Source organism: Octodon degus, unplaced genomic scaffold (genome assembly GCF_000260255.1).
Source record: "Octodon degus isolate 3935 unplaced genomic scaffold, OctDeg1.0 scaffold00145, whole genome shotgun sequence".
NCBI lineage: Eukaryota > Metazoa > Chordata > Mammalia > Rodentia > Octodontidae > Octodon > Octodon degus.
The window spans coordinates 2,278,049-2,290,746 of record NW_004524721.1 but is presented as its reverse complement, the minus strand read 5'-3'; positions in this window follow the sequence as shown (position 1 = coordinate 2,290,746).

Here is a 12,698-nt window from a genome sequence, read left to right as displayed (position 1 = left end):
TTTCTGTTGTTGTTTCTTTACTTCCGATGCTGTGAATTCATTCATTTCAGCTGAGCTAGTGTCCACTGCGCTTGTTCTAGGTGGGCTCAAAGCCTGAGATTACATTTTCCTCCTTGTCTTTGTCATTTCATATAGCACTGATGTCTGACCTTTCGTGTAGAACTTTGGTGCAGTTATAACCCTAGCACCTACTGAAATTCAGGTGCAGATCTATTAATTTTGAGTTTATCCAGTTATGCCTGGCCTGGGTCTAGCTGTTGTGCTCAGCTCCTTCTTGCTGCAGCCCTTGGAAGTGAACTTGTTGTGTCCCTTTGGCACAACAGTGAACCTCTGGAGCCCCTCTGTTGTGCCCCTGACACAGAGGGAACAGGGGAGCATACACGCTCTCCCACACACTAGCCGGGTCTGAGCTTTGGCTGGATCTGTGGGTCCTAGGATAGTCACAGAAGTTTTTATGCTCTTGTTGGGCTTGGGGGCAGGGGCTCCGGAGGTTTGGAGGGGTCCTGAGGGCAGGGCAGAGTGTCTCACTCACGTGGTGTGCCTGAGCTTTGGTCTGTAGAGGCCCCATGGGCGCAGAGAAGCTAGAAGCACTCACACACACTTCCCCGTCCTGGCCTGGGCTGGATCTGGAGGGTCCAGAGAGCATTGCAGAATTTCTCACTCACTGGGTGGCGTTGGGGTCGGGGGCTCTGGAGACTTGGAGGGGTCCCAATGGCGCGGTAGAGGGTCTCACTCACGTGGCATGCCTGAGTTTTGGTCTGGAGGTTTTTTCCATATTTGAAGTAAGTCATCTCCAACAATATGCAATGTATTAATTATTGAAACTGTCTTGCATTCGGTTTTGAAATTGTCTCATTGCTATTTGTTTCTCAATAAAATTATTAAAAAATAAATATTTCTCTTCAGAAAAAAATAAAGTATGTCATCTCTTTATTATCTCTTGAAAATCATTTTTATATAGGAAAAAAATGTAAAATATTTAGAAAAGTGCTAGAATTGCATATGCAACAGTTAATCCAATATTTTATTATTTTACTGAAATTTTTGATGTGCAAATATCTCATCTTGTTGACATTTATCATATACTTTGATTTTTCTTTGTTTTTCATAAAATTACCCTTCATGTAATTATTTTACTTATGTACTGTATTTTAAAATCCTAGTGTGTATTTTTAGTGTGCTGCTTGCATGATTTTACAGCACTATGCAGTCTCTAGTTAATTAGCTGTTGATTTTCATTTAAGCCTGTGTAAAAAATTTTCAACTCTTTTCTATGGGAGACATCCAATTTTATTCAAATTAATGGATGTTCTTTTAGAAGACAGTAGTATTCATTTAAGAATGGAACAATGGAAGCATATGGAAATTGTCATGTGTTAAAATAATGCATATATTATGGTACCTCTAATAACAGATTAAAATCACTGATACTTTGTCTCTAATTTAGCAGATATGAATCCTGGAATGAAGTAACCTAGAATATTTTTATAAAGAGTAGTTTGCATTAATGAGGAATTTAAATTTTGATAGGACTGACCAGATTTAAAATTAATTATCAGGCAACTGTGTCATGGTAAGGTGTGATTACAGATTGCTAAAATTGTGGTGGTTATGATAAGGGAAGCTCAGTTTGCAGTTTGTTAGGGAACTAATAAATATGTCTCCATATGACTAATGCTATTTAAGGAGTGAAATTAATTGCTCCAATGCTTATAGTCATTTTTAAGTACATTGTACGAATAATATTGATCATTTTTACTTATGATAACTTGAATTAGACACTTGCTCATAAACTTTTTCCCCTTCATTATGCTTAGTTTTTTGGTGACCTGTTTTGACCCTGTCATTGATAACTTTTCCATCTTCTGGATTTTTTTCTTTACTTGATTCCCTTGCTCTTTTTTTTAATTTTATTTTATTTTGCAGTATTGAACTCAAGACCTTGTGCTTGCCAGGCAAGTGCTTTTTCTACTGAACCATCTCCCCAGCCCCAAAAGATCCTACTTTTGTGTGTGTGTGTGTGTGTGTGTGTGTGTGTGTGTGTGTGTCAGGAATTGAAGTCAGGACCTTGTACTTGCCAGGCAGGCACTTAAGTTACTGAGCTATCTTCCCAGTGCCCCCTGAATCCTTGTTTATTTATTTATTATTTGGTGGAACTAGGGATTGAACTCAGGCCCTTGCACTTGCCAGGGAAGCACTTATTCTACTGAGCCGTCTCCCTGACCCTTGAATCCTTGTTCTTAACTTCCCTAAATGTGACATGATATTTATAACTCTGTATTTTTAATTTTCACACAAATATTTTCTCTGAACTACTGTTGTATTTACAGCTACTTTTGTTTCTCTTCCTCCAGAAAGGCATCTTTCATAGAAAGTCCCCTTAAAAGCGAACCCAGTTCATAACCTTGATCCATCAATTTTCCTGCCACAACAGTGATCAGAAACATGCCTATCTTTTCCTGCCTATAACCCTTATGTCCTTCAGTCTCTGGTCACTGTTGATTGCTGTATCACAAATTACCCAAAACTCAGTGGCTTAAAGTAACAACATTTTTTATTTTACAATGCATTGTGCCAGGAATCTAAGTTTGTATTAGCTGAGTGCCTGAAGCTCAGGATCCTTCATGAGATCATGGGGTCAGTCCCCTCTGAAGCTTCCACTAAGGGTTTGTTTCCAAGTACATGCTCAAGGTTGCTAAATGAACCCTGGTCCTCGCTAGCTGGTTAACTGAGGACATCTGTTTCTTCCTAGCTATTGGTTAGAGTCCATCCTCAATTCCATGCCGTCTTCCTGCACAGCAAGTGAGCAAGAAAATGAGTGATCACTCTCACTCTTTTTGCATAACTAAAGTTCAGAAATGGCCTTCCAAAACTTCATGGTATTCTATCCATTAAGAACAAGTCCATAAATCCAGGACACACTCAAGGCATGGCACCAAAAGATAGGGACCCCTGGGTGCATGAGGCTGCCTACATTTCCTTTTCTGTGTGTTCTCAATGGATTAACCATCAGATCTTAATGTGATGGAAATCAAGTCAGGATGTACTTCAAAATTTTTGGGGGGCACTCCATTTCACTAGGAGTTTGTTGTGCTTAACTGCAGCATGTATCTACCTGATAACTTCTTCATGATCTCTGCATTTCATCTTCTAACTGCACTTTCCTCACCAAATATTTTGTTTCAGGACCTTCACCTGTCTAGAATTTTTTTATCTTGAGACCCTTCTGAGTCTGTACTTAATTACTGTCTATCTGGCCCTGCTCACCCCTCTGTGTGCTTCCTTATTATCTCTTGCTTGTAGTAGAAGATGAGCAACACTCTGGGAAATCATATATGCTTGACTTATTAAGGACAGTGTAGCTTCCACGAAAGCTGGAAGTATTAATACCACACTTTGTATGTGTATCGACTAGCATGTTGAAAGTTTTCTTTAGCAGGACATTTTGTCTTGGCTCCATAAGAGCCAACTCAATGTTGAGTTAGCTTCTATTTGCTAAACATGCAAACCTATTAATTTTAATTTACTGTTATGCAAAACTTTTATTTCATCAGTTTTTAATATTATGAAGTTAGTTCTTTATTATTCTTTTATATAACACAGAAATAAGCTGTGGCTCAGAGTGTAAATTAGGTTTATATAACTTGAAATGAAGCAATGCCAGCACAGAGCTGTGTATCTTTTGTTCAAATAGTGTTCTTGCTCCTGTCTTTCCAGGTTTGTCTTATAAAGCATCAGTGAGAAGGTGGTTGTACTCTGGAATATTCTTTTAGTGAAGAAACTTCGGAGGAGAGTAGGAGGAAATGTGTAAAAAATTAGATGAAATAATTGTATAATGGAATTGGAGTTATGTTATAAAGAATTGAAAGCACTTAAAATGTAGCATAAAAAAAACACACAATTAGAAACCATGATTTAAAGATTTAAATCATGATTTAAACATTACCCCTGTCCCTATATGGGCTATATAACTGTGCAGTTTATAATGACTTTTGTAGAGCCAGGGTACTTTATACATAAAAAGGAATCAAAACACTTATATGAAAATGATTTATGGGAAAATAATGTGGAGAAACATCATAAATTCTATTCCTATATGAATATAAGGCATTACTATTATGACTATGGCAGGTACTATGGTTTTCTTTGAAATAATGAACTCTAGAAAAACTTGACCAATTCAGTAAATATGTTTGAAGTCCATGTGAAATGTAGGATTTGCAATTAATGATCAAGTTATATACTATGATATATATATATATATATATATATATATATATATTTCAAATACTCATTATATTCTGAACAATGTGCTGTTGCTCTGTTGAAAATCAAAGAAATAAATAGTAAAGCATCCTCTTCCTAAGACACTCATTGACAATAATACAAATATCACTAGACATTTAAAATAGTTTGACTAATGAAAAATTATATGACAAAATGTGAAGCTTTTCCTTGATGTATTAATCTGGTCAACATTTCAAATGTGTGCACTAAACTCAATCAAGATTGCTAAAATGGAATTGTAAACTCATGTGTGTAATATTAGATTTGTCAGTCTATCACTGTACTTGTATATTAGTGTAGGAGGGAGCACAGGATTCAGGTATAAGGTTACCAAGTGGCACTTAGATGTCGACCTAATGGTTCAGCAGTTAATTTGTTGTTATATGTCAGAATAAAAATGGAGTCCATTTTAATTAGTTTTCTTTTCAATTAGCTTATTTTTTAACACAATTTAGATATAATTGGTATATAATTTAGATTATTTTTAAAGTTGTTAGATAGAGCAAAAAATTAGAGTATTTTATGAGAAGCTGTTCTGAATGTTTGTCACACCCTTGTTGTCTCAATCTTGAATGACTGGTCTTATAGAATATAAATTTATTTGGAATTAATTGACAAAACTGTAGGGATCTTATTTTTGTTCTTATTTCATTATGTTACTATTTTGTTAGCTTCAATTTGAGAGTAAACAAAGGTATCCAAAGATATCCTCAGAATAATCCAGCTTTTTTCTTGGTTTAGTACTCTATATTGGAAAGTGTCATAAGCACGAGTATATTCTATAAGCCTTGGGTATAACCAGTGAGTTTGCTATACATCCAGGTAATGTGGGCTCTATGGTAGGCTATGGGAGTCTTCGGCAAGGAAGGCAAAGGCTTCACTGGACCTTCTGAAAAAATTATCTTCATGGAAAATCCCTTCTCTGCTCATTTCCCTGTTTCCTCTTTGCCTTCTTTGTTTCATAGCAAAGCAGAAGTAGTAAGATAAACTTTAATGATGGAGTATCATGCTGCCTCCCAGAACTTCTGTAATGATAGTTCCCTAGTCACTAGTTAAATTTTAAATGTTTCAAAGGCACAGTGACTTTCTGTTATTTAAAATAATTAATAGGGCTGGGGAGATGACTTGGTAGAATAAGTGCTTCCCTGGCAAGTGCAAGAGTCTGAGTTCAATCCCTGATTCCACTAAAAAAAAAAATAGTAGCACTTCAAAGTATTTTTTTCCTGGATTTCTTAGCAATGGATGAATGAATTCTACCACCTGACTCAAGCTTTTATTGACAGTTCAAAATTAGCTGGAAAACAAATTGCTCATGAACCATAAGTGGAAGTAAAGGGATTTTAATCGAGAAGCTAGGCTTTTTGAGAACTTTATGATACAGCAATATCAGGCAGGATTCTAGAGAAGTGGGATGGGACTATGGTAGGCAGATAGAGGAAATCAGGTTTACAGAGAAAAGGGAAAAGCTACATTGGTAGCAAAGCAAATTTATGCAAAGCTAAAAATCAAAGTGAGCAGCTACACTCAGCTCAGGGTGTTGTGCAGGTTCTGAGTGGGAGGTGATAATGAAAAACAAAGCAGGACAGAGATGCACAAGGGGTGAGCACACTGTATCAGTACAGGCAAGAGGGCAGTGATCTGGCCTGTTCATATTTTAAGACACAGTAACTGGTCCGCAGGGTTAAGAGGTATCAAAAGTCCATTTGAATCATTGTCTCAGTGGGCTGGGTAAGTGATGTATCCTTTGATGGCCACAGGAAGGGAAATGAGAAGGAAGGAGATTTGGTGCAGATATATTTGAAGACAATATTGATAGGATATGACAAGGACTGTGGATGTGAGAAAAGAAGACCAGTCAGAGGTGAGCTATATTTACCCACCTGAGCCACTGGCACTTGACAGGATGAGAAAAACTGAAGAAGTAGCATTCTGAGACCACAGCAAGAGTTTCATTATAGCAATTGATACTTTAGCTTTCTAATAGAGATCCAAACAAAGATAACCTGTAGACATTTGGTTACAAACAAGTGAGGCATGTTGAGTGTCAGGTAGAAAATATGGCATGCATACAAGAATGGGCTTGAATTCAGACCAAAAGTCTGAGGTAGACAGCCATGCCCTATGAGTCATCAGATTACAGCAGGATTAAGAAATGTTTACTAATTTCTTTCCCCTTCCAAAACATCATCTTGAGCACCATGGAAATAAATTAGGCAACCTTAGCAAATTAGTTTGGAGAGAGATATAGGAAACAAGTATAGAAGCAGGTAAACTGTTACATGATTTATAACACTGAAGCAATTTCCATAGTGTATGGAAGACAGGGAAAGGCAAGTAGATCATAAAAGACCTCCTGAAGTAGTATTTGATACAAGCCTAAAAGATTGAGTACCTTAAATTATAAGGATTCTTTTAAATGATTGAATCATTTTAGTGCTACTGAAGCTTAGGGGTCATGACTGAGGAAGGGAAGATAGACAGGTATGATAATAATCTAGGACCTGAGAGTTTACAGTGGCAGAGGGAGATTGTGGGTGCACACACATGCATGCGTGTGTGTGTGTTCTGTCCTATGAGGACTTTGGATTTAATTATGATTACAATGAGAAATCAAGAAACTGTTAGAGGAGAAGAGAGAAAATAAGGAAACTGAGAAAGCCTTTTGACTCTGTGGGAGTGCCCCATGATCTGACTGTGGTCTCAATAAACTAAGAAGCTGACATACTCTAAGGAATATATTATAAATGATGGATTAGTATTACCAGAATAATTATTAGCAAATATTGTATATAAAAACTGAAAGCTTTCATATTTTATAATGGTTTGGTGATCTTGGAAGAGGAAGAAAGTAGAATAGAGTAGAAAAATTCCTGGTTTGGAGATGTAATAAAATTGAAAAGCTTGGGGAATTTAAAGCATCAGAAGGAATTGACCCTGATATAGTGGAATAAGGAAACTCCAGTTTTCAAGTGGTTAAAGAGCAAATGTTCTACAGGTCAAGGACAAAACAAATTGAAGGTGTTACCATTTGTCTCTCTTGTGATGGGCCACACCATTAAGTCAAGAAACATATATTATCCACTCTAATGTAGATAAGAGATTCTCTGAAGTAAATCATTACCTAGAGAATGTTTAGAAAAGGAAATATAATTTTTTAAAAAAATTTAAGCTTTGTCAGCCATACTTAACTTTGCAACTGTCCCTTTTTTCCTTTTCCTTTCTTTTCTTTTTATAAGCTTAAACACTCAATGTACAGTTATTTTTAGATAAAAATAGATTCAATTTTGTACTGACAGCTGTGCTTCCAAATTTTCAGTCTTTGTCTCTCTTCAGATTCTTTATCTGTAAAATTAGCGAAGTGGTAATCGTGGTAATCTTCTTTTATAGCACCTGTGGGGACTGAAGCGATTAGGCAATCACACACCTTGAAAATAGAAACTGTTCCAAAAGCCTTACAGCCTTAGAGCTTTCCAGCTTTGACTACAATGTCCACAATAGAGTAATTTCCTTTCTACTATTCTTCATTGAACAAATTCATTTAGACAAGAGTGGGGAAAAAGAGAAAGGAAAGCAGAAATGAGCAACAGTGGTTTCTTTTTAGTGTAGTGTTTCTCAAAGCTCTGTAAAGTAAATACTGCAGGGAACTTAGAGAAATAAACTTACGCCTATAGAGAATATGAATTTGTCAAGTCATATAGTTTATTAGTGACTGTAGTGAGTGGGAGCACAAGTCTAAAGTCATTGCAAATCACAGTTACAAAGGCATCTTTCCATGATGTCCTAGGAACACAGTAGTCTTACTGTCAATCTAATTTGTCCCTTACACATTTTATAAAATGTAGTATTAATTTGAGTGTCTTCCTCATATTTGAAGAGTGATATTGCCCAGAGTATCACACCTCCTGTCTATAGTTGTGCTTTCTGAGGTGAACCATGGTCCAAAATTATTAAATAAGAAATTCCAAAGATAATTTATATACTCAAAATTGAGTATTATTTTGAGTAGCACAAGAAATAACACATCATTCTTCCCAGGGCATAAATCATCACCTTGTCTCAAACATTCACACATATAGTCTTTTAGTAGCAGTCTTTGTTATTAGATTGACTCATAGATTGACTCTCACAGTGTTTGTGTAAAATAAATAAAATTTATTTTACTTAACAGTGACCCCAAAGCTCAAGAATTGTGATGCAGGAAATCTCTTTTTGGATATACCAAAGAGAAACCATGAAGTGTTTCCCTTAGGGGAAAGTTGAAAGCTATTAATTTAGAAAGGAAGAAAGAAATTCATATGCTAAGTTTGCTAAAGTAGTAAGAATGGCCCTTTGATCATGAAGTTGTCAAGAAGAAGAAAGGTTCCAGCTATTTTACCTTAAACTGCTAATGTTATTGACATAGCACATAGTGGCAACTTAGATTAGATGGAAAAGACATTGGATTTTTGAGCTGGAAGGCACAAACAAAAATGGATTCTGATTCAAGAATATGCTATGCCAGAAAAGATGTATCCTCAATAAGAACCAAGCAAGGGACACCCTGGAGTGAGCTACACCAAGTCATGGACCAGAGTATCAGATAGTTCACCAGAAGTAAGGAATGACTCCGGACTCATAAACTGCGATTGTCATTGGTGTGTATATATGAGGAAAGAAGGATAAATAGTGTTTGATGCTATCTGAGATGCAGTGGGAAAGGGAAGTGACTGTATTCCTCAATTCTCACAGATTTAACAGGATTTACCCAATGGGAGGTCCACAATGACTCATATAAACCACAGTTGAAAGTAACATTTTTGCAGACTCAGGTTGTCCTCTCTGTCTGAAAAACTTTGTTATTGTGAACAAACAACCTTATAAGGAATTTGCACATCATGATCTATGATGTTCAAAATGAGTCAGGGAAAAAAATGGAAGAATCTGTCTCTGCATACAGTACATAGAAATTTAGGTACTGGAAGAGGCCTCAGAGATCTTGGCTGTGTGTGTGTGTGTGTGTGTGTGTGTGTGTGTGTGTGTGTGTAATAAAACATTCCTGAGGTTGCTGAAGTGATGATGCGGAAGCAAACCACATGCTGTCTAACTATGAAGGTATCCATTTCCCGGGAGACAGTTTGTACTCTGCACACAAATTTTAATTCTATTTAAAAATAAGTAAATGAACAAGACAAGTAACATTACAGGAAAAATACTTGCTCTTTTTCTAAGAAGTTTGCTTTGGAGCATCTATGTCCAAACACAGCAGGTGTGTAGAGATGTGCCGTCCCTCTTACATTTATCATTTCCGGAGAATTCTTTTATGGCTGTTGCACTGTGAAATCTTGTAAGTCTTAGTTCTTTTCCTTTATTCCAAAATATGAGGTTAACAAAATCACAGTGTTCACATTTTATGCGTTATTGTAATCAGTCAGAGTCTTTGAAGAAAAGAAAATCCACACTGGATGACATACATGAAAAGTCCTCAGTAAAGGGACACATTTTAGAAATATAGGCAGAGTTAACTTTAAGCATATTTGGACAGACAGTTGACCTATTTGCTCTCTGAGTCTAATAGGTCCTTTATCTTTTTTCATTTAAATATTTACAAATTTTTTACAAACAATAAATGTATGACTATAATTATAAAGACAATGCAAAGGAAATTCATTATGAAAAACCTGTCATACAATATTTTATAAAAATGATAGACATCTCATTTGAGAAAGTTATCTTTTGTGGTTGTTTTAGAAAAATATCTGTTATAAGGATATTTCTAAATAGCTGGAGAAAGCTACCATTCTTGCCCCAGTATTTATATCCTTGGTAACACTGTCCTGTGGAGGGTAATATGGGGTGAGTGACTTGGTTCTCATGGGAAAACCCAGCAAGGTAAGGGATCTTTTTTTCTATCATTAAGTTATAAATCTTGCCACTTCTGCTTATCTAACATATGCTCTTGTGTTCTTGTGTCAACATTTGAAAAAGTTAACACAGTGGAGAGATGCAGGAACAGAGCACAACCTCTAACCTATGGCTGGAAGGAACCACATCCAGACAATGCCATCTTGGAAGGTCCTATTCTTGGGCTAGGTTTCATGATGATGAAAGATGGCCCATCATGGACCTGCTGTCTGTTAGACACTTGACAGTAGAGGATCCAACCAAGTTGTGCCTACATTTCAATTCCTAAGAAACTGAGACAGGAAATATGTGCACTTTTTAGCCACTAAAAAGTATGTTTTGGAGTACTTGAAATATAGCAATAGGTGATTAATAATTTAGTTTTATAAGGGCACACTTCATACAAAATAAAATTCAACAATTTTATGTGCATATTATTTTCAAAAATATATATATAGAATAAATATTCAAATCAAGTTGGAAACTTTCCTAAATTTTCTGGTGCCCTTTTTCCCAGCTCCTGGTAAATATCACTCTTACCAACAGTGGAGAAGTGTTCTTTTTTCCTCTAGCCCCACCAACATTTGTTATTAGTTGATTTCTTGATGACAGCCATTCTTTCTGGGGTGAGATGGTATCTCAGTGTTGTTTTAATTTGAAGACAAAGTGTGCTAAACATTAATATGCATAATATATTAAATAGACCTATTAACAAATATAAAATGCATGTATCTATAAGAAATTATATATATATATATATATATATATATATATATATATTGCTGCTATTCTATAGTACATAAATATTTAATGGCATTTTAATTAGAATTGCATTAAATTTATATAACAATTTTGTATCTATGGACATTATGGACATTAGTATAATATTGCCTTTGGTTTGTCATAGATTGCTTTTATCAGAATGTTGGTTGTTCCTATCCATAGCATGGGATATCTTTTCATTTTCTGAAATCCTCTTTAATCTCTTTTTTAGTATATTGTAATTTTCATCCTAGAGATCTTTTATTTCCTTTGTTGGTTCGATTTCTATGTATATCATTTTTTTGAATTTATTGTGAATGGTGTAGTTTCCCTAATTTCTCTGTCAGTGAGTTTGTTGTTTGTGTGCAAGAATGTTATTGATTTTGGGGTATTGACCCTGTATCCTGTTAATCTACTGAATTTGTTTATTAATTTTAGCAGGTTTGTGCTGGAGTTTTTGTGGGGGAGGGTTTTCATGTAGATTATCATGTCATCTTCAAATAATGATAATTTCACTTCTTCCTTTACAATTTTTATTAGGCTCATTTCTTTCTCTTGTTTAGTTGCACTGGCTAATGTTTCCAGAACTATATTGAGTTGAAATGCAGATAATGAACATCCTTATCTTGTAACTGATTTTAGAGTAAAAGATTTGAGCTTTTGTCTATTTAGTATAATGCTGGCTGCTGGTTTGTCATAGATTGCTTTTATCAGGTGGAGGTAAGGATCATCTATTCCAATTTTCTGTAGAGTTTTATCATGAATGAGTGTTGGATCTTGTCAAAAGATTTTTCTGCATCTATTGAATAGATCATGTAATTTTTGTCTTTGGCTCTGTTGATGTGGTGTATTACATATATAGACTTGCAAATGTTGTTCCATCCCTATGTCCCTGGGATGAATCCTACCTGATCGTTGTCTATAGTGTTCCTGATAATTTGTGCATTCTGTTTGTTGGTATTTTATTGAAATTTTTTACATCTATGTTCATTAGGGAGATTGGCCTATAGTTCTCATTTTTGTTTGGGTCTTTCTCTGGTTTTTGTATCAGGGTAATACTTTCCTTCAGAAATGAATTAGAGAGAATTTCTTACCTTTCAATTTCATTGAACAGTTTGAGGAGTAGTGGCATTAAATCTTCTCTACATTTTTTTTCTTGTAGAATTCAGCTGTGAATCCATCAGACCTGGGCTTTTCTTTGTTGATAGTTTTTTTAAAATAACATTTTCAAATTTCATTCACTGACATAGTGTTATTCAGAATATAACTTCTCGATTCAGTTTTATAAACAACATATATGTAGAAACCTGTTGATTTATTTTGTTTTCCATTCTACAAGAGTAAACTTTTCAAAGTAGGTACTGATGATTTGAATTTCCACTGTATCTGTAGTGATTTCACCCTTTTCATTTCTTATTGCATGAATTTGGAGACCTTTGGTTTCCTTTTCTTGATAAGATTGGCTAGGGGTTTATCAATTTTATTTAATCTTTCAAAGAACTAACTCTTTGATACATTAAGTCTTTGTATGATTTTCTTTGTCTCAATTTCATTTATCTCTGCTCTGATGTTTATAATTTCCTGCCTTCTTTGGTCTTTGAGCTTGGCTTGCTCTTCTTTATCTTGAAGCTTAAGGTACAGCATTAGGCTACTTATTTAGGCACATTGTTTTCCTAATGTGAGAATTTACTGTTATAAATTTCCCTGTGAACTCTGCTTTCATTACATCCCACAAATTCTAGTAAGTTGTGTTTGAATTTTTATTGGAT